This window comes from Prunus dulcis, unplaced genomic scaffold (genome assembly GCF_902201215.1).
Source record: "Prunus dulcis unplaced genomic scaffold, ALMONDv2, whole genome shotgun sequence".
Classification (NCBI taxonomy): Eukaryota; Viridiplantae; Streptophyta; class Magnoliopsida; order Rosales; family Rosaceae; genus Prunus; species Prunus dulcis.
Window position 1 is genome coordinate 62149 of NW_023010006.1, and position 19588 is coordinate 81736.

Below are 19588 nucleotides of genomic sequence, written 5' to 3' on the forward strand. Positions count from 1 at the left end.
CACATTCTGCAAATACGCACTTTGAGTTTCTTGTTAAATTGGAACGGTTGTAAATCACGGATATAAGTGAAACTCATTGTGTTTTAAACCTGTAAATAAAATATATTTTTTGTTAGTATAAAAATGCATGTATATATTTATTAAAAGGCATGAGGAAAAATATACAAATATTTAATTATGGATACATCAAAATTGGAACTTCATTATAAATTTTGAAGAACATCTTTATACACTATGTTTTTAGTGTAATTATTTGGTACTTCTTGATTATTTTCTATTAAGATTTTAAGACCTTGTCTTGATGTAACCCTGGATAATGCAACATAAAGTTGTCCATGAGTGAATACAGGTTGAGAAAGATATAGTCCAACTTGTTTTAATGATTGGCCTTGACTTTTATTTATTGTCATTGCATAACATGGTCTAATTGGGAATTGACACCTTTTAAAAATGAAAGGCCATTTGTTTTCAGTTGCTGTAAGGCTTATTCGAGGTATGAAAACTTTGTGACCAATATTACTACTAGCAAGTATTTTTGCTTCGATAATTTTATCATACAATTGTGTAATAACTAATCGTGTTCCATTACATAAACCTGAGGATTGATTTAAGTTTCTCAATAGCATGATGGGCATTCCTATTTTTAAAGCTAAATAGTATGAAGGTAAACCATTGAATTCAAGTTTGTTTAAAAATTCTGTAGGATATAGAATAGTAAGATTTTCAGAATTTTCAGATGATGAGCATAAAGAATCTGAGCTTAAATAAATGCGTTCTTGTCCAGGTAACAAATCAATTGCATAGTTATTTATTTCAGTTACAGTTGTGTTTCGAGGTGTTACAATAGCTCGTTCTCTTAAATAAGTAAAATTGTTGAAATTTCTTTCAAAATTTGGGTATGTTGCTAAAAAAATGGAATGAATAGGATGTGTGTATGAATGTATAAGCAAATCTTGAGGAATTTTGATCCAAGATGCATCTTTATCATTTGGATCATCTATATCAATAATTTGACCATTACCGATGCGCAAAATCCATGTAGCAAAATCATTTATTTTTTGTTTTTCTTCAATGTTTAATCCATTTTTCGAGAGTCTCATATTTTCTTTTAAATGGAATATTTTAAAAAAAGGCCATAAATAAGAACTATTGAGAGAGGCATCTATTATTTCTTCTCTTGTTCCTCCTGGAATAACTGGTAATATTTGTCTGAAGTCACCACCTAATAATAAAGGTTTTCCACCAAATGGAACATTGTTATCTAAAGGATTTAAATGTGATAAAATATCTGAAAGTGATTTATCTAATGCTTCAAAGCAATGTTTGTGATTCATAGGAGCTTCGTCCCAAACAATTAAAGCAGCTTTTTCAATTAATTTGGCAAGATGAGTTCCTTTTTTTATTTGACATGTTGAGCAATTGTTAATAATTAAGGGAATTTTAAATCTAGAGTGAGCTGTTCTACCACCTGGTAATAATAATGATGCTATTCCTGATGAAGCAACAGCTAAAACAATATTTCCTTGGGATCGAATTTTACTTATTATGGTATGCCACAAAAAAGTTTTCCCTGTTCCTCCATGACCGTGGACAAAAAAAAGACATGGCATTTTTTCTTCAACAGTTTTTACAACACAATCATATACATCTTTTTGATCTTTGTTAAGTTGTGTAACTAAAATGGAATGTTCTTTTTCTAAATTATTATAATCATAATTTAATTCTTCTCTAAGCAATTTATTTCTAAGTTCTAACATTTTATATTCATCAGGCATAGGAAGGTGATGCTCTTTTAAAGAGCTAGAAGATACATTGAAAAGCTGTTCTAATTCAAATAAAAGAGAATTTTTTTAATTCAGATTCTGATACAATTAGATTTGGCATTTCGAAAGTTTGTCGTAATTTGTATAAAATGTCTTCAGACATATTTTGCCAATAAGTGTTAAAAAGGATTTGAGGATTTCCTACATCACAAAATAAAATGATTGTGACAAATAATTGCCTTAATTGAGGACATGTGGCTGTGTTGACAGCATTTGCTAAGGCTTCAATCCATTCTTTATCATCTCCTAACAAACCTAGGGATTTACATGCAGCTTGGTATGATGGTTCTATAATACCATTAACAGTTTTTAGGTCATTAAAGTGAAAAGCCCCTTTTTGCAAATTCAAAAGCATTCTTAAATAATATAATTCACCAGATGCAGGATGTACATAAGCTATTCTACCAAGGGATCCTTTTTTTTTTTTTTCTAGGTTTCCACATCTTAGTGCGAGAATCCCACACAAATTTTGAAGGAAATTCTGCATACGTTAATGTTCGTGCTTCATGAAAAGTTTTATTAGCTTCAAACCAACTTGTTAACATTGTAGATTCAACATTTTTTCGGTTAACAATTGATTGAAGCGATTGATCACCATTGAAAATAATATTTTGTTCTAAAGGTAAATGTATTGGTAATCGTTCAACTGAGGGTTTTCTAAAATGAATAGGATATTGAAACAATCTCCAAACAGCTTCATATGGAGATATGTATCTACAATTTAGATAGGCAAGTATTTCATCTTGTTGGTTCTCTTGGAAAACTACTCTAGCTCTATCTGAACCTTTGTTTATATATTTGAAAAGATATTTTATAAGCATTGATTGACAACAGGATTCAACATTTATATGAGCATTATATCTCTGTAGTAATTTAGAATTGTAAGGTACTACAAAACTATTATCAATTTGCATTCCATTTTTTATCACAAATTTTGTTGGATCGTCACGGCGTTTGTATACAGGGTAACCATTTGTTTCAAAAATTGTTTCGCTTTTATATTGTTTGGGAAAAGATTTAGAACATTTTCCTTCTCGCATACATGGAGAATGAGGATTTATTTGTCCACATGGACCATGGATCATAAATTGAGCCACAATATCATAAAGATCATAATTTACAGTTTTGTCCGGTAATTCAGCATAAATGATAGAATCTATATCAACTGCTGAATAACATTTATAATTTTGTTTTAACCAGATCAACATGTGAGCATGTGGCAATCCTCTTTTTTGGAATTCGACAGTACAAACATCTGTGTTGAGTGGGCAAAAAAAGGGAAAAAAATTCTTAGTTTTATTATTTAATAAAATGATAAAAATGGAGAGTAGTATAAATGGTGTGTTTTTAAAATATACCTGCTTCGATTTCTCCAAAAGGTTCTCCTCATTTGATATAATTAATCATATCATCAAGTTTTATTTTAAATAATCTTGAAACTATATCAGGCCGATCTTCTGGTTTGTATCCAGGTTTTGCGTTAAACTCTCTTACAATTTCAGGCCATTTAACATTGCAGGTGAAAGTTATAAATAAATCAGGATTTCCATATTGTCTACAAATTGCCATAGCATCTTGATAATTGTTAAGCATGTATCTAGCACTTCCAGTATATGAGCTAGGTAATATTACTCTTTGACCTACGTTATTAGCATCATTATCACCCTTTGAAATTGCATCATAAATGCCTTTATAGACCTCACTTCTTAATTTTTTTTTATTTTTCCTAATATAATCTAATCGATCTTCTTCAAGTGTTGCATAAGCGTCTACTAAAAATTGTTGGAACAATCTTCCACCTTTTAATAATGTATCGAATTGAAACACTCTTTCTTGTATTTGATAAGCTATAAAAGCTCTCATAGAAATTCTTTTTCGTTTAGATTCATAGTTTGTACAATGGCATTTTAAGTCAGGTGTATACCCATCTTCACCAATAGGAAAAAGAAGAGGATATTGTAAAGACATGTATTTTGGATTTAATTTTGTTACGCGTTTTAACTCTCCACTTTTAAATTCTATTATAATATCTCTATTTGAATCAAAAAGGCCTATATCTCCTACTATTAAACCACCAATTTCATCACATGTTGGTTGTTCATATTGTTTGCTATCATTGGATTGCCTGCCTAACAATGTGATCTTTAGAGGAGGAAGAGAACCTTTTTCAAATCTATCTCTAATTGTTCGAAAAAGTTTAACCAATTCATTTGTTTGATCAAACATTTGGATTAAACCTTCCACAATGTTTTGATCTAGTTTTTCATTTTTTTGATTACAATTAACTGCATCAAGCCGATTCAAAACCTCATTATGGGTATCATATATATAAAGTTGGGCAAATTTAGGACATTGACCATCAAGAGGTAATAAAGAACCCATTAAATGATGAACTTGACCACTAATTTTAAAAACATAAGGGCTTGATCCATTGTTAATTGATTTATCAATTTTGGTTCCCATTGAAGTAAATGCAAACATAGAATTGTAAACCCTGATATTTTTTCTGAATAATACACTTTTTCTCCCTTTTTTAGGATCCAGCAAATTTTCTAAAAAAAAGGGTGTTGGTTTTGGACTTTGAAGTTTAATTTTTCCTTGTTGGCAACAAAGAGTAAAGAGAGGCTCATTGTTTTTTGATCTTTGTTTAATGGATTCTTGTAACCAAAAAAGTGCACCACAATAAATGCACTTATGGTTCTTCTCTCCAAAATCAGCATATTCTTGGATTATTCCTATAGAGGTATAGAATGGAGAGAATAGAAAACATAAATGTAGGTTATTAGTAATAGCACAATGTAGTTCAAGTTTTGAAGAAAATTTTGAAGCAAAGGGAAACACCCACCTTGCCTATTTCTTTGAAAGATTGCTTGACCTTTATTTATTTGATTAAAACGATGAAATTGAATTTCATCTAGTGTTGTTTCAACTGTATTCACATTGATAGATGATGTACTTTCAACACATTTTTGTCTTTTTTTATCAGCTTGAGAAATGTTTTGATCACTGTTGATGGGAATTTTCTCGCTTGGATATTCATTATTAATATGAGAAACATTTTTATTTGGGACTTGTATATCATTTGAAATGATGAGATTATGAGGTTCTTGCATGATTTGTTTTCTCGTGGTATTTCTAGTTCTCTTCGACATTATCAACGAAGATTTCAATTTCCCAAAAACAGGTTGATATCTAGAAAAAAAAAACATATATATATATATATAAGTAATGTTTCACATTATTAATAACATTTAAATTCTAAGAATGCAAAATAAATGTAGAAATATGATAATAGAGTTATATAAATGAAAATCTTGAAATGATATAATATTTGCTAATCAATTAGTTATAAATGATATGCACAGTTTTTTTGAAAAGTTAGAAAATACTGACCTGTAATGAGAAAATTTGTCAAGCACTTGTACCAACACGTATGCAAAAGAAGGACGATAGCAAGAACCTAAAATACATAAGTAGAAGAACAGTTTTTGTTAATAGGTTCAAATCCAAATAATTAAATTCATAAAGCAAAAATATTTAATTTTATACATCAATTAAATCTCTGTTATTTTATCAAACAACCAACTTCGTTTCATAATGATTAAACAGTATATATATATATATATATTAATATAAAGCCTTGTTAAACCGATATGTATAGTTGAGACATTTAATTGAAAATTTATAATCAACCAAGCTCACCAGATTAATAATTTAAATAAAATGCTTAATTAGAACATCAAGGGGAAAATATTTAAAAATGGGGGAAAATTTTAGCATCAAAGCATATTCAACTTGTATCAATCAACAAAATAAAGATTACTTGTAAATAACTTGTATGCAAGCACAATCGATGAAAATAAAATAAAAAATCTTACAAAATGATTAAAATCAAGTGATTAAGATGATTAAGATGACTAATATTGGTTAATGTTAGAAAACAATGAATTGGAAGAGTTTTTATACCTCGAAAATGATAGCAGAATCCAAATGTCTAGTCCCTTACCTTTTGGTGTATCCAAGCTATGAAATAAACAAATGATTGAATTATATTTGGATCGGATATGTGTGTGTATCTACATACATGCATACATATTATAAAGAAAGTACATAGTACAAATTTGTTTTATATAATTGCATCATAATTATAAAGAAACGATACTAATTTTTATTCGATCAAAATGACACAGCTATAGAAAAATAAAAATAAAAATAAAATATAACAATTCTAGATATCTATTATTTTATCAGACAACCAACTTCTGTTCATAATGATTAAACAGTATATATATATATATATATATATATGCACAGGTGGTTGGCTAAGTTCTCCTTTCCTTGTTGCTTTTAGATATTTGCGTATACCTATGCTTAGTGCACAGTTGTCCGACAATGATTTTCCCAGCCACCCGCTCCATTTGACTGCACAGGGGTTGGCCAGTTTCCCCTTTCCCAATTGCCTTTAAATGTTTTGGTGTACTTGTGCATAGAACACAGTTAGTTGTTCAACCGTGATTTCCCCAGCCACCTGCCTGATTTGATTGCACAAGTGGCTGCCAGTTTCCCTGTTCACAGTTGCCTTTAGTTATTTTCGTGTACATGTACTTAGTACACAGGTGCCCGACAATGATTTCCCCAGCCACCTGCCCGATTTGACTGCACAAGTGGTTGGCTAGTTTTCCCATTCCCAGTTGCCTTCTGAAATGTGCGTGTACTTGTACCCAGTACACAAGTGTCCGACAATTATTTCCCCAAACACCTGCTCGATTTGACTGCGTAGGTGGTTGGCCAAGTTCTCCGTTCCTAGTTGCGTTTAGATATTTGCATGTACATGTGCTTAGTACACATTCGACAATGATTTCCCCAGCCACCTTCCTGATTTGACTGCACAGGTAGTTGACCAGTTTCCCCGTTCCTATTTGCCTTAAATGTTTTGGTGTACCAGGGCATAGAACACAGTTAGTTGTTCGACCGTGATTTTCCCAGCCTCCTGGCCGATTTGACTGAACTAGTGGTTGGGCAGTTTCCCTGTTCGCAGTTGCCTTTAGTTATTTTCGTGTACATGTACTTAGTATACGGGTGCCCGACAATGATTTCCCTCGCCACCTGCCCAATTTGACTACACAGGTGGTTGACCAATTTCCCCGTTCCCAGTTGCCTTTACATATTTGCATGTACCTATACTTAGTACACAGGTGCTTGACAATGATTTCCTAAGTCACCTGTCCTATTCGACTGCACTAGTGGTTGGCCAACTTCCCTGTTTCGATTTGCCTTTAGATATTTGCGTGTACTTGTACTTAGTACACAGTTGTTCCACAATGATTTCCATCGCCACCTGCCTAATTTAACTGCACAAGCGGTTGGTCAATTTCCACGGTCCTAGTTGCCTTGAAATATTTTTGTGCACCTGTGCTTAGAACAAAGTTAATTGTTCGACCGTGATTTCCCCAGCCCCTGCCCGATTTGACTCCAATGGTGGTTGGCCAATTTCCTCGTTCCCAGTTGCCTATAGATATTTGAGTGTACCTGTGCTTAGTACACAGTTGTCCGACAATGATTTCCGGCGCCACCTGCCCGATTTGACTGCACAAGTGGTTTGCATGTTTCCCCGTTTCCAGTTGCCTTCTGAAATGTGCATGTACTTGTACTTATTACACAGGTGTCTGACAATGTTTTCCCCAATCGCCTGCCCGATTTGATTGCACAGGTGTTTGGCCTGTTTCCCAGTTCCCAGTTGCCTTTTGAAATTTGCATGTACTTGTAATTAGTGCACATGTGTTCGACCACAATTTTCCTAGCCACCTGCTCGATTTGACTGCACATGTGGTTGGCCAATTTCGCCGTTCCTAATTGCCTTTAGATATTTGCTTGTACCTGTGCTTCATACACAGTTGTCCGACAATGATTTCCCTAGCCACGTGCCCGATTTGACTGCATAAGTGGTTGGCCAGGTTCCCCGTTCCCAGTTGCCTTTAAATGTTTTCGTGTACCTGTGCATAGAACACAGTTAGTTGTTCGACCGTGTTTTCCCCAACCACCTGCCCGATTTGACTGCATAGGTGGATGGCCAATTTTCCCGTTCCCAGTTGCCTTTATTATTTGTGTGCACATGTACTTAGTACACAGGTGTTCGACAATTATTTCCCAGCCACCTGTCCAATTTGACTGCACAGGTGGTTGGCCAAGTTCTCCTTTCATTTTGCTTTTATATATTTGCGTGTACCTGTGCTTAGTACACAGAAGTCCAACAACAATTTCCCTAGCCACCTCCTAGATTGACTGCATTGGGGGTTGGCCCGTTTCCTCGTTCCCAGTTGCCTTTAAATGTTTTTGTGTATTGTGCATAGAACACAATTAGTTGTTCAACCGTGATTTCCCAAGCCACCTGCCCGATTTGACTGCACAGGTGGTTGCCAGTTCCCCTGTTCCTAGTTGCCTTTAGTTATTTGCGTGTACANTGTTTCCTCATTCCCAGTTGCCTTTTGAAATTTGCATGTACTTGTAATTAGTGCACATGTGTTCGACAATGATTTTCGTAGCCACCTGCCCGATTTGACTGCACAGGTGGTTGGCCAATTTCCCAGTTCCCAATTGCCTTTAGATATTTGCTTGTACCTGTGCTTAGTACACAGTCGTCCGACAATGATTTCCTTAGCCACCTACCCCGATTTGACTGCACAGGTGGTTGGCCAGTTTTCCCATTCCCAGTTGCCTTTAAATGTTTTCGTGTAACTGTGCATAGAACATAGTTAGTTGTTTGACCGTGATTTCCCCAACCACCTGCCCGATTTGATTGCACAGGTGGATGGCCAATTTCCTCGTTTGCAGTTGCCTTTATTATTTGCGTGCACATGTACTTGGTGCACAGGTGTCTGACAATTATTTCCGAGCTACCTGTCCGATTTGACTGCACAGGTGGTTGGCCAAGTTCTCCGTTCCTTGTTGCTTTTATATATTTGCGTATACCTGTGCTTAGTACACAGTAGTCCAACAACGATTTCCCCAGCCACCTCCTAGATTTGACTGCACTGGGGGTTGGCCCGTTTCCCCGTTCCCAGTTGCCTTTAAATGTTTTTGTGTACTTGTGCATAGAACACAGTTAGTTGTTCAACCGTGATTTCCCAAGCCACTTGCCCGATTTGACTGCACAGGTTGTTGCCAGTTTCCCTGTTCCCAATTGCCTTTAGTTATTTGCGTGTACATGTACTTAGTACACTGGAGCCTCACAATGATTTCCCCAGCCACCTGCCCAATTTGACTGCACATGTAGTTGGCCAGTTTTTCCATTCCCAGTTGCCTTCTGAAATGTGGGTGTACTCTTACCCAGTACACAGGTGTCCGACAATGATTTCCCCAACCACCTGTCCGATTTGACAGCACAGGTGGTTGGCCAAGTTCTATGTTCCTAGTTGCTTTTAGATATTTGCGTGTACATGTGCTTAGTATACAGTTGTCCGACAATGATTTCCCCAACCACTGCCCGATTTGATTGCATAGGTGGTTGACCAGTTTTCCCGTTCCCCGTTGCCTTTTGATATGTGCGTGTACTTGTACTTATTACACAGGTGTCCAACAATGATTTCGCCAACCGCTTGCCCGATTTGACTGCACATGTGGTTGTCCACTTTCCGCATTCCCAGTTGCCTTCGGATATTTGTGTGTACCTGTACTTAGTGCTCAGTTTTCCAACAATGATTTCACCAGCCACCTGCCCAATTTGACTGCACATGTAGTTGGGCTGTTTCCCCATTCCCAGTTGGCTTTAGATATTTGCATGTATTTGTACTTAGTACAAAGGTGTCTGACAATGATTTTCCTCGCCACATGCCTGATTTGACTGCACAGGTGGTTGGCTAGTTTCCTCATTCCCAGTTGCCTTTAGTTATTTGCGTGTACATACACTTAGGACGCAGGTGTCCGACAATAATTTCACCAGACACCTGCTCGATTTGACTTCACAGGTGGTTGGCCAGTTTTCCCGTTCTTAGCTTGCTTTAGATATTTGCCTGTACCAGTACTTAGTGCACAGGTGTCGGACAATGATTACCCCAGCCATTTGCCCGATTTGACTGCATAGGTGGATGGCCAATTTCCCCTTTCCCAGTTGCCTTTAAAGATTTATGTGTACCTGTACGTAGAACATAGTTGGTTGCCCGACCGTGATTTTCCCAGCCACCTGTCCGATTTGACTGCACCGGTGGGTGGCTAGTTTCCTTGTTCCCAGTTGCCTTTAAATGTTTCCGTGTACCTTTGCTTAGAACACAGTTAGTTGTTCGACAATGATTCCCTTAGCCACTTGCCCGATTTGACTGCACATGTGGTTGGCCCGATTTGACTGCACATGTGGTTGGCCCGTTTCCCCTTCCCAGTTGCCTTTTGAAATAGGCATGTACTTGTACTTAGTACACAGGTAACCGACAACGATTTCCCCAACCACCTGCCTGATTTGACTGCGCAGGTGGTTGGCCAGTTTCCCCGTTCCCAGTTGCCTTTAGATATTTTTGTGTTCCTGTGCTTAGTACACAGCTAGTTGTCCGACAACGATTTCCAATGCCACCTACCCGATTTGACAACATAGGTGGTTGGCCTGTTTCCCCGTTCCTAGTTGCCTTTAAACATTTTTGTGCACCTGTGCTTACAACACAGTTTGTTGTTCGACAACGATTTCTTCAGCCACCTGCCCGATTTGACTGCACAGGTAGTTGGCCAATTTCCCCATTCCCATTTGCATTGAGTTATTTGGTTGTACATGTACTTATTGCACCGGTGTCTGACAATGATTTCCTAGGCCACCTACCCGATTCGACAGCACAGGTGGTTGGCCAGTTTCCCTGTTTCCATTTGCCTTTAGATATTTGCGTGTACCTGTACTTAGTACATAGGTGTCCGACATTGATTTCCCAAGCCACCTGCCGGATCCGAATGCACAGGTGGTTGGCCTGTTTCCCCGTTCCCAGTTGCCTTTAGATATTTTCTTGTGCCTGTGCTTAGTACACAATTGTCCAACAATGATTTCCCTAGCCATCTACCCGATTTGACTACACAGGTGGTTGGCCAGTTTCCCCATTCCCATTTGCATTGAGTTATTTGGTTGTACATGTACTTAGTGCACCGGTGTCCGACAATGATTTCCCCAGCCAGCTGCCCGATTTGACTGCACAGGTGGTTGGCCAGTTTCCTCTTTCCTAGTTGCCTTTAAATGTTTTAATGTACCTGTGCATAGAACACAATTAGTTGTTCGACCGTGATTTCCCCAGCCACCTACCCGATTTGACTGCACAGTTGGTTGGCAAGTTTCCCGGTTCGCAATTGCCTTTAGTTATTTGCGTGTACATGTACTTAGTACATAGGTGTTCGACAATGATTTCCCCAGCCACCTGCCCGATTTGACTGCACAGGTGGTTGGCTAGTTTCCCTATTCCCAGTTGGCTTTAGATATTTGCGTGCACCAGTACTTAGTACACAGGTGTCCGATAATGATTTCCCCAGCCACTTGCACGACTTGACTGCACAGGTGGTTGGCTAGTTTCCCAGTTCCCATTTGGCTTTAGATATTTGCGTGTACCTGTACTTAGTGCGCAGGTGTACGACAATGATTTCCCCAGCCACTTGCCTGATTTGATTGCACAAGTGGTTAGTTAGTTTCCCCGTTCCCAGTTGGCTTTAGATATTTGCGTGTACCTGTACTTAGTGCACAGGTGTACGGCAATGATTTCCCCCGCCACCTGCTCGATTTGACTACACAGGTAGTTGGCCAATTTCCTTGTTCTCAGTTGCCTTTAGAGATATTTCCGTGTACCTGTGCTTAGTACACAGTTGTCCGACAATGATTTCCCCAGCAACTTGCCCGATTTGACTACACAGGTGGTTGGCCAGTTTCCCCTTTCCCAGTTGCCTTTTGAAATTTGCATGTACTTGTACTTACTACAAGGGCGTCCAACAATGATTTCCCCAGCTACCTCCCCGACAATGGTGACATCCCAGTAGGAGTCTTATAAGTTTTCCTATATGCCCACAAAGCATCATTTAATTTTAAACTCCAATCCTTGCGTGTCGAGCCCACTGTTTTCTCCAAAATACACTTGATTTCTCTGTTTGAAACTTCAACTTGACCAGATGTCTATGGGTGGTAATGTATAGCCACGCGATGATTAATCCCATACTTAGCTAGTAGGTTAGCAAACGGTTTATTAATGAAATGCTTCCCCCCATCTCTAAGAATAACGAGCGAATTCCAAAACGTGGAAATATAACCCCTTGGAGGAACTTTAGGACCACTGATCCTTGATTAGTTGGTGCTGCAATGGCCTCGACCCACTTTGAAACATATTCCACAGCCACTAAAATATATTGGTTCCCATTAGAAGATGGGAATGGTCCCATGAAATCAATACCCCAAACATCAAATAGTTCAACAATTAGGATACTTTTCTGGGGCATCTCATTCCTTCTGGATTGATTGCCGACTCTTTGACACCTATCACAAGCCGTGCACCAATTCTATGAATCTTTAACAAGTGTTGGCCAAAATAACCCACTCTGTAGGATTTTCTCTGCTGTCATTTTCTGCCCAAAATGTCCTCCACAGGCATAGTGATGAGCAAACTTTAAAACACTTTCCTGTTCAGCTTCTGGAATACATCTGTAAATAATCTGGTCTGGACATTACTTGTATAAGTAGGGTTCATCCCAAAAATGGTGCTTCACATCAGATAAAAACTTCTTTTTCTACTGGTAGGAAAAATCTGGATGCACCACACCCTTAGCCAAATAATTGACAATATTTGCAAACCAAGGTGTATCAATTTGGACAGCAAATAGCTGTTCATCTGGGAAACTTTCACTCAATGGTAGAGAATCTGCCTCTGTAGCTGCTGGAATAATTAATCTAGATAAATGGTTAGCCACAACATTTTCACTGCCCTTCTTGTCTTTAATCTCTAGGTCAAATTCTTGAAGTAAAAGAACCCAATGAATCAACCTAGGCTTTGCATCATTCTTAGACAACAAGTATTTTAATGCAGCATGATCGGTATAAACAATCACTTTAGCCCCGACCAAATAAGACTGAAACTTCTCTAATGCGAAGACAATTGCCAGTGATTCCTTCTCTGTAGTTGCATAGTTACGTTGTGCATTTTAGGGGCTTTTTTCTTCCGGCAGCTGCAAATGGGTTGGTCTGCCATAAGGAGCAAACTGAAGAAATTGTCCCCTGTGCCTGAGTTCAGAAATCAAGCCCCAAGAATGCTTCAAAAGGATAATAAGGCCTTAGGAAACACCTTGGTTACCTTCACCAACAAAAATAATGGCTGCGTACAGATAGCAGACAGATGGCGGAAGGAATTGAAGAGGAGTTGGAGCAACGTGCGTGCAGCGGCAAATCTGGTAAACCGTAGACCTGGGCTCCGACCTTAGAATTGGGCCCATGAACTCTCGACTAGAAGAGAACGGTGTCACGAGTAAAACTCATTGCCATGCCATGACCTATGGACTTTTTCGAGCATCCGACATCGTTTACTAGCCCGAAATCCAGTTCTCGCAGTTTTCAGAAACTCTGTTATTTTCCTGCTTCAATTCCCCTGTTAATCCTAGGCTTTCTAGGAGTATTTGAGCAAACTTTACCCCGATTGTCGCTGTGTCACGGGGCTATCCAACGCCCCCCCGCGTAAAATGGCATGCCGTCGCATGGAATGGCATGAGCTGTCAGGCCACGGGCAGGCCTGTCGAGCAGCCTATTCTAATTGGCCGCAGGGCCTACCCAACGACAATTGAACCGAAAAGAAGTTGCGAACAACCTCAACAGTTTCGGCAGTGCTTCGGTCCCGCTGTTTTTTCGTTTTCGTTCCTTTTCGGCGCCTAGTTAGTTGGAGGCGAGCTCAATGGGGTGACGTAGGACAGATGGCGGAAGCAACTGAAGAGGAGCTGGAGCGACGCGCGTGCAGCGGCAAATCAGGTAAACTGCAGATCTGGGCTCCGACCTCAGAATTGGGCCCACGAACCCTCGACTGGAAGAGAACGGCGTCACAAGTGCATATATTTTACTTTATCTTTGAATTATAACATTCTGCATAACTGTTATTCTACATAATTGTGATATTATGTTTGCTGTACTTTCATTATGTTATTTGTATTATTATTTTTAGTTTGTGGTTTATTTTAACTCGTTGTTGCGAGTTATGTAGGTCTGTAGGGTAACACGGCTGGTTGCTCAGGCATAAGTGCTACTAGCTGATCGCATGGGACCACTAGTCGTGGAATAGGTTGAGGTTTTGGCTGGTTCTGGGGGACCTGAACTGGTGCAGGGCCTTCTGGAGGAACTAAAGCTTCGTGTTCTTGGATGGGGAAGGCTCCTCCTCTTTGTCCAACCTGGATTTCTCCCTGTCCTGGTACTCCAGCTATCTGCGCGATCAGACGATTCTCTTGGTATGGCCACGCCAATCCTTGCGGAGGTCCAAAAGGGAGGTCTAGCTGCTTGACCACAACATCTGGGTTTGGAATTCTTCCAAAAATAGCCTAACGATCCTTCCTGAACTGCCTGTTGGCTTGCCACTTCATCATGGCTATCATGTTATTTAGAGTATCCTTGCTCCTTTGTGCTGCAGCTTCTTGTCAGAGTAAAACATCCTGTATCTAGTTCATCCTTCTAGAACTAGATCTGGAACGTCTACTCCTAGTGCTGCCATGGGATGAATGCCTAGTGTCACTTTCCTCTAATTCATGTCCTTCCTAGAGAGCCACTTGATTTCTTTCCATGGCACAACGTGGATTCTGGCTGGTGCTTCCAATATTCATACACCAAGAAATATCTTCTAGGAGTACGTATACTGAGAAGTCCCACTTGGCGTGCCAAATTGTTCACCGGTTTTGATTTTAATCCTATGATGGTAGGGTAAAGTTCTCCATTGGCTTCACAACCATTGGTGGTCAACAAGTCAACTTTCTTTTGTGCGTGAGCATGCCACTTCTAATGGCTTGAAACCCTAGCACACTTCTAAAAAATAGATAACTTGTGCCCCAAGTTACTGATTCTTAAAAAAGAAATTGTGAATTTGGGTGAGGAATATCTCCAAGTAAGTTCTTTTCTTGCCTCAGACTAGTGAGGACTTCACAATTTTTCATAGTACAAAATTGGTAGTTCTGGCCAAAATAGATAAAAAGAAGACAAACTGTTTTAGGCAAAATTGCCTTTTACAGGACTCAAAAAGCGAAATGGCAACTCCGAAAAAAACAACAGAACGTTGGACTTCGATTTTTGCCTGGGTAGCTGCCTCTGAACTAGGCTGGATTGGATGTGTCTATACTAGATTGAATCTTCAACACCTTCAACTGATGAGTTTCAGTTGGAGTGGGTTTTTTAATTTTTAATAATGGGTGGCAGATTTTTCAAAAGATCTTTCTTTTTAAATGCCACAAAAAAGGAAGTTATTATTTTGGCAAAGAAGAACCATCAACAATCAACTTTCATGGAGGTCTTTTCCTTGCTTTTTCTAATAGAAAACCAACTCTCTTTGTTCCCTCTTTGTTCTTTGTAAAAAAAAGGGATTTGATGTTCTTTCTTTTGGTTGCAAAAAATGGAGAAGTCTGTGCCTTCATTAACTCTCTATCAACTCCTCTGTGATAGTTGAAATTTTGACTTTTCCAAAGTTAGAAAGTCGCGTGGGGTTCTCTTGAGAAAAAGATCTGCTGACTTGATTTTTTGGTGTAGAGATCAAGTGGTGTGAATTTTTTAGAAGTTGGGCTTTTATCCAAAGGTGTGTGTGTTAGTTTTTTTAATTGGCAATATTTTTTTTTTTCTTCAGATTATGGCTATATTTGTATTTTGCTCAAAAAGGTCTGGGCTTTTTCAATATCTTGGTGTTTGACTTCTAATTCCTGTAGATAAAAGCCCAAATATTTTGTTCATGGGCTTCTCGACAAAAATAAGCTGGCGTGCAGAATTTTAGCGTAAATAATAATAATCCCTAAACTTTGGGGGATTAGACCAGCATGCATGCAAACAAATTGTCATGATGTGAACTTTAAATCTCTTACGTAGAACTTTAATTTAACTATTTTGTAGGAAATCATAAAATCTACATCTGAGACTTACTTTTGCTTTGATTCTTTTTGGATGGTTCTACTAATTGAGTCAGTTAATTATGTCATCCTTTCTCAGTCTATTTTTCAGTTATGATAGTTTGTAACTGTTAATACCGTGATTAATTGAGCAACTAACTAAATAAGATTAGCCACGTGCCATGCTTTGGGAGGTCATCACCTTAGTCAAAGAAGCCTTGTTACAAGTCGCAACTAAGGGCAATGTCAAGAGTCCCACATTGGAAGACTACAAGAGTTGGAAACTCCCCTTCACCTAGAAAAGAAGATAACTCTTTAGTTAGAAAAGGGTCTGGACCCTTGGGCCTTAGACTCTTGGGCTTTGTACCACAAGCATTGGGCCATTTCACTTTATCTTTAGGTCTAATCCCCTTGTACAAATGTAAACAAACATTATCATAATGAGAACATCATTCTCCATGGATGTAGCCCATCATTCGGGTGAACCACGTACACCGTGTCTTCTGCATGCTTATTTACTTTATTTACGCTGAATGTCACTAACTGCCGAAGACAATAACTTGTCGAAGGCACATATACATGCTGAAGGCCCACGTCTTCACACATCATCTACCACTCCACATCTATCTAAGTTGAACTCTATTTTGGGCGTCAATAGTACCATCATGCGAATTTAAGGGTTACCATTATTCTTACAAGTGGCAGAGTTATGTGAAGGACTGAAGGGGCCAGGGCCTCCCCTAAAAGTTTGACAATATTTGATGTTTGGTCCTTTATTCGTACAAATTTTAGGAAGGATATATAATAATTTTGCTTGTGGCTCCCTCATAATAAAGAAAAGATGTGTTTCTCTTTCCAAATTAAGTATATATAATAATCACCACTTGATCAAAGGCTGTGAACATTTCTAGATCCATGCGCCAGGTTTTTCTATTAAGTTTTTCAACTTAATATTAGCTTTGGTTTTTTAAAAGTGAAATTTAATGTACATCAATATATTAATAAAAAATAAATAGCAGCCAGTGAAATAAAGTTTTAAAAAATTACTTTTATCAAATAGGAAGTAGACTTTTACTCAAATAAAAAAGGATTGGGATTTTATTCATGTTCACCACTTTTTCACTAAATTGACTTCTATTGTAAATATTGTTGGTGCTTCATGCAAGCGTAATGATGAACTGAAAAATACTCAAGCTAGTAAAATTGAGCATATGATTGCAATTGATGAGCTCGAGACTGGGAAAGGAATGAACCAAATTGGCACCTTACAACGTGCTGGTGATACTCATTTGAAATCAATTACTAGCTTCGTACCTAATTGACTCAATCATAAAAGGTTTTCGAGATATGAAAGAACGACGAGTGTTATTTTGATACCTAATTGAATAAACAGTTATTTTCTGAATTTTATTTTTCTAAACATTGTTAAGGTTGAAATTTTGAAATTTTTTAATGTCTTATTTGGTTTATATGTTGCCCTCCCCGGCCCGCCCCCCCCCGCGGCCGCCCCCAAAACCACACATAAATTCCTAGCTCCGTTACAAACAACACAAATCTTGACTACATGGTTGCCGATTGATTAAAATGATTTTGCCTTAAGTTACTTTATTCGTTATGTTTCGGAAAGTGGGTCATAACCATAGATCAAAATATCGATAATTTCGCCGATACTTCGGCGAAATTATCGTTTTTTTGGGGCAGCGATATTTTAGCACATTTTCATATATATATATAGTCAATTTATTGAAAATTTCCTCGATAATTTCGCCAATATTTTCGTTCAAGTTGCAGCTTTAAATGGACAATATATCGCGATATGAACTTACAAAATTAAACTCAGCCTTAAATGGGTTTTTATGTTTTGCTGTTTTGGATTGTGATGAAGCGATAGAGAAGAGGGAAGAGGAAGTAGGGAAAGAGACGGAGAGATAGAAGAAGAAAGAAAAAGAAAAGCAGATACAGGAGAGCGAGAGAGAGAAGGGAAGAAGAGGGAAAAAAAGGTGTGGAGTGGGTCTTTATGTTTTACTGTTTTGGATTGTGATGGAGGAGAGAGAAGAGGGAAGAGGAAGAAGAGAAAGAGAGGGAGAGAGATGGAGAGATAGAAGAAGAAAGGGAGAGAGAGAGTATGTGTGTGAAACGGAAGAGGAAGAAGAGGAATAAATAAATAAAATAAAAAGGGAGAGATGGGTGAATGCCCAAAGGAGAGAGAGAAGGCAGGTTGCGTGTATCTGCAACCATGGGAAGTTCAGACAAAAAAAAGGAAAAAAAAAACCTTGGGAAGTGGAAGAGGGAGGCAGGGAAACGTGAAAGTACTTGAGAAGTGGGAAATGTGACTAAATTATTTAATATAATATATTTCTTTTCTATTTAATCCATTTAATGTTATTGATTATTTTATTATTCATTATAAGTACTTACATTACTAAATTCTCCTTCAAATTGTTGCTTAATTACTTAAATCTCTATAATCATTTTCATTATTTGCTATTTAATTCTTCCTTGGATAAATTTATTTATGTTCTTAGTTAATTTTCAATCTTCACTATTATTTTTTAAGCATGGTAAAGTGCCTAATTTTCATGAAAAATCAAATTGGTTTACATCTTTAATTATTTTTCAATTTTTGATAAATAATAAATATAAGAACGTGTACCATGTCCAATGAATAACGTGAAATAAATTGTTGCTTAATTACTTAAATTTCTATAATCATTTTCTTTATTTCCTATTTAATTCTTCATTGGATAAATTTATTTATGTTCTTAGTTAATTTTCAATATTTACTATTATTTTTTAAGCATGGTAAAGTGCCTAATTTTCATGACAAATCAAGCTTGTTTACATCTTTAATTATTTTTCAATTTTTGATAAATTAATAGATATAACAACGTGTACCATGTCCAGTGAATAACGTGAAATAAGGTTACTCATGTATCTTATCATGCAATTTATAAAGTGTAAAATATTGTACTAAAAAATGATAAATAAATTACTAAGGGGTGTTTAATTCTCTTTCATTAATTACTTCAGATTTTCTAATCACAGAGTCTGTCAGGTCGCAATATAATCAACTTAAATCACACAAACCAACTATGCAATGCATTTCCTTCCAATTTTTTGTGTCAAAATAATATATGATTGACTAAATAAACTTCTTCTAAAGTTTCATTAAAAATTTCCATGTATTTATCATAGTTTCCGTGGTTTTTATCCAATTTTTATCGATATCGATATTTTCCCGATATTTCCATCGATATTTCATCAATATTTCCAAAACTATCGATATTTAAGACCTTGGTCTTAACGTACTGATATTGTACTATTGAGTTGATTTGATGTTATACCATATGATGTTAAGCATTCTTCCAGTAATAAATTGGTTCCTTGCAATCAAGATTTTTGCGCATAGATTAATTAAGCAGACCTGTGTACGGTGGGTGCACCGTGCAGGTGAATTCCCATTATCTTTTGCTTAGAGGTGAATTCACACTTTTTAGTATTAATCATGGGTTGGTATCTTTGTCTTTTTGAGGTATAAACTTTCGTTGTTACTGTTGGTTGGTTGGTGGATTCATTGATGGAGTTTGTTAAATTTTTATGGGTTCGGTAATACGAGATTGGGGTGTGCAGATTGTGATAGGTTTTGCTTCTTGTGCAATTTATGAGATTTGTTAATCTTTGAATATTGATAAGTTTGGAGCTCAATG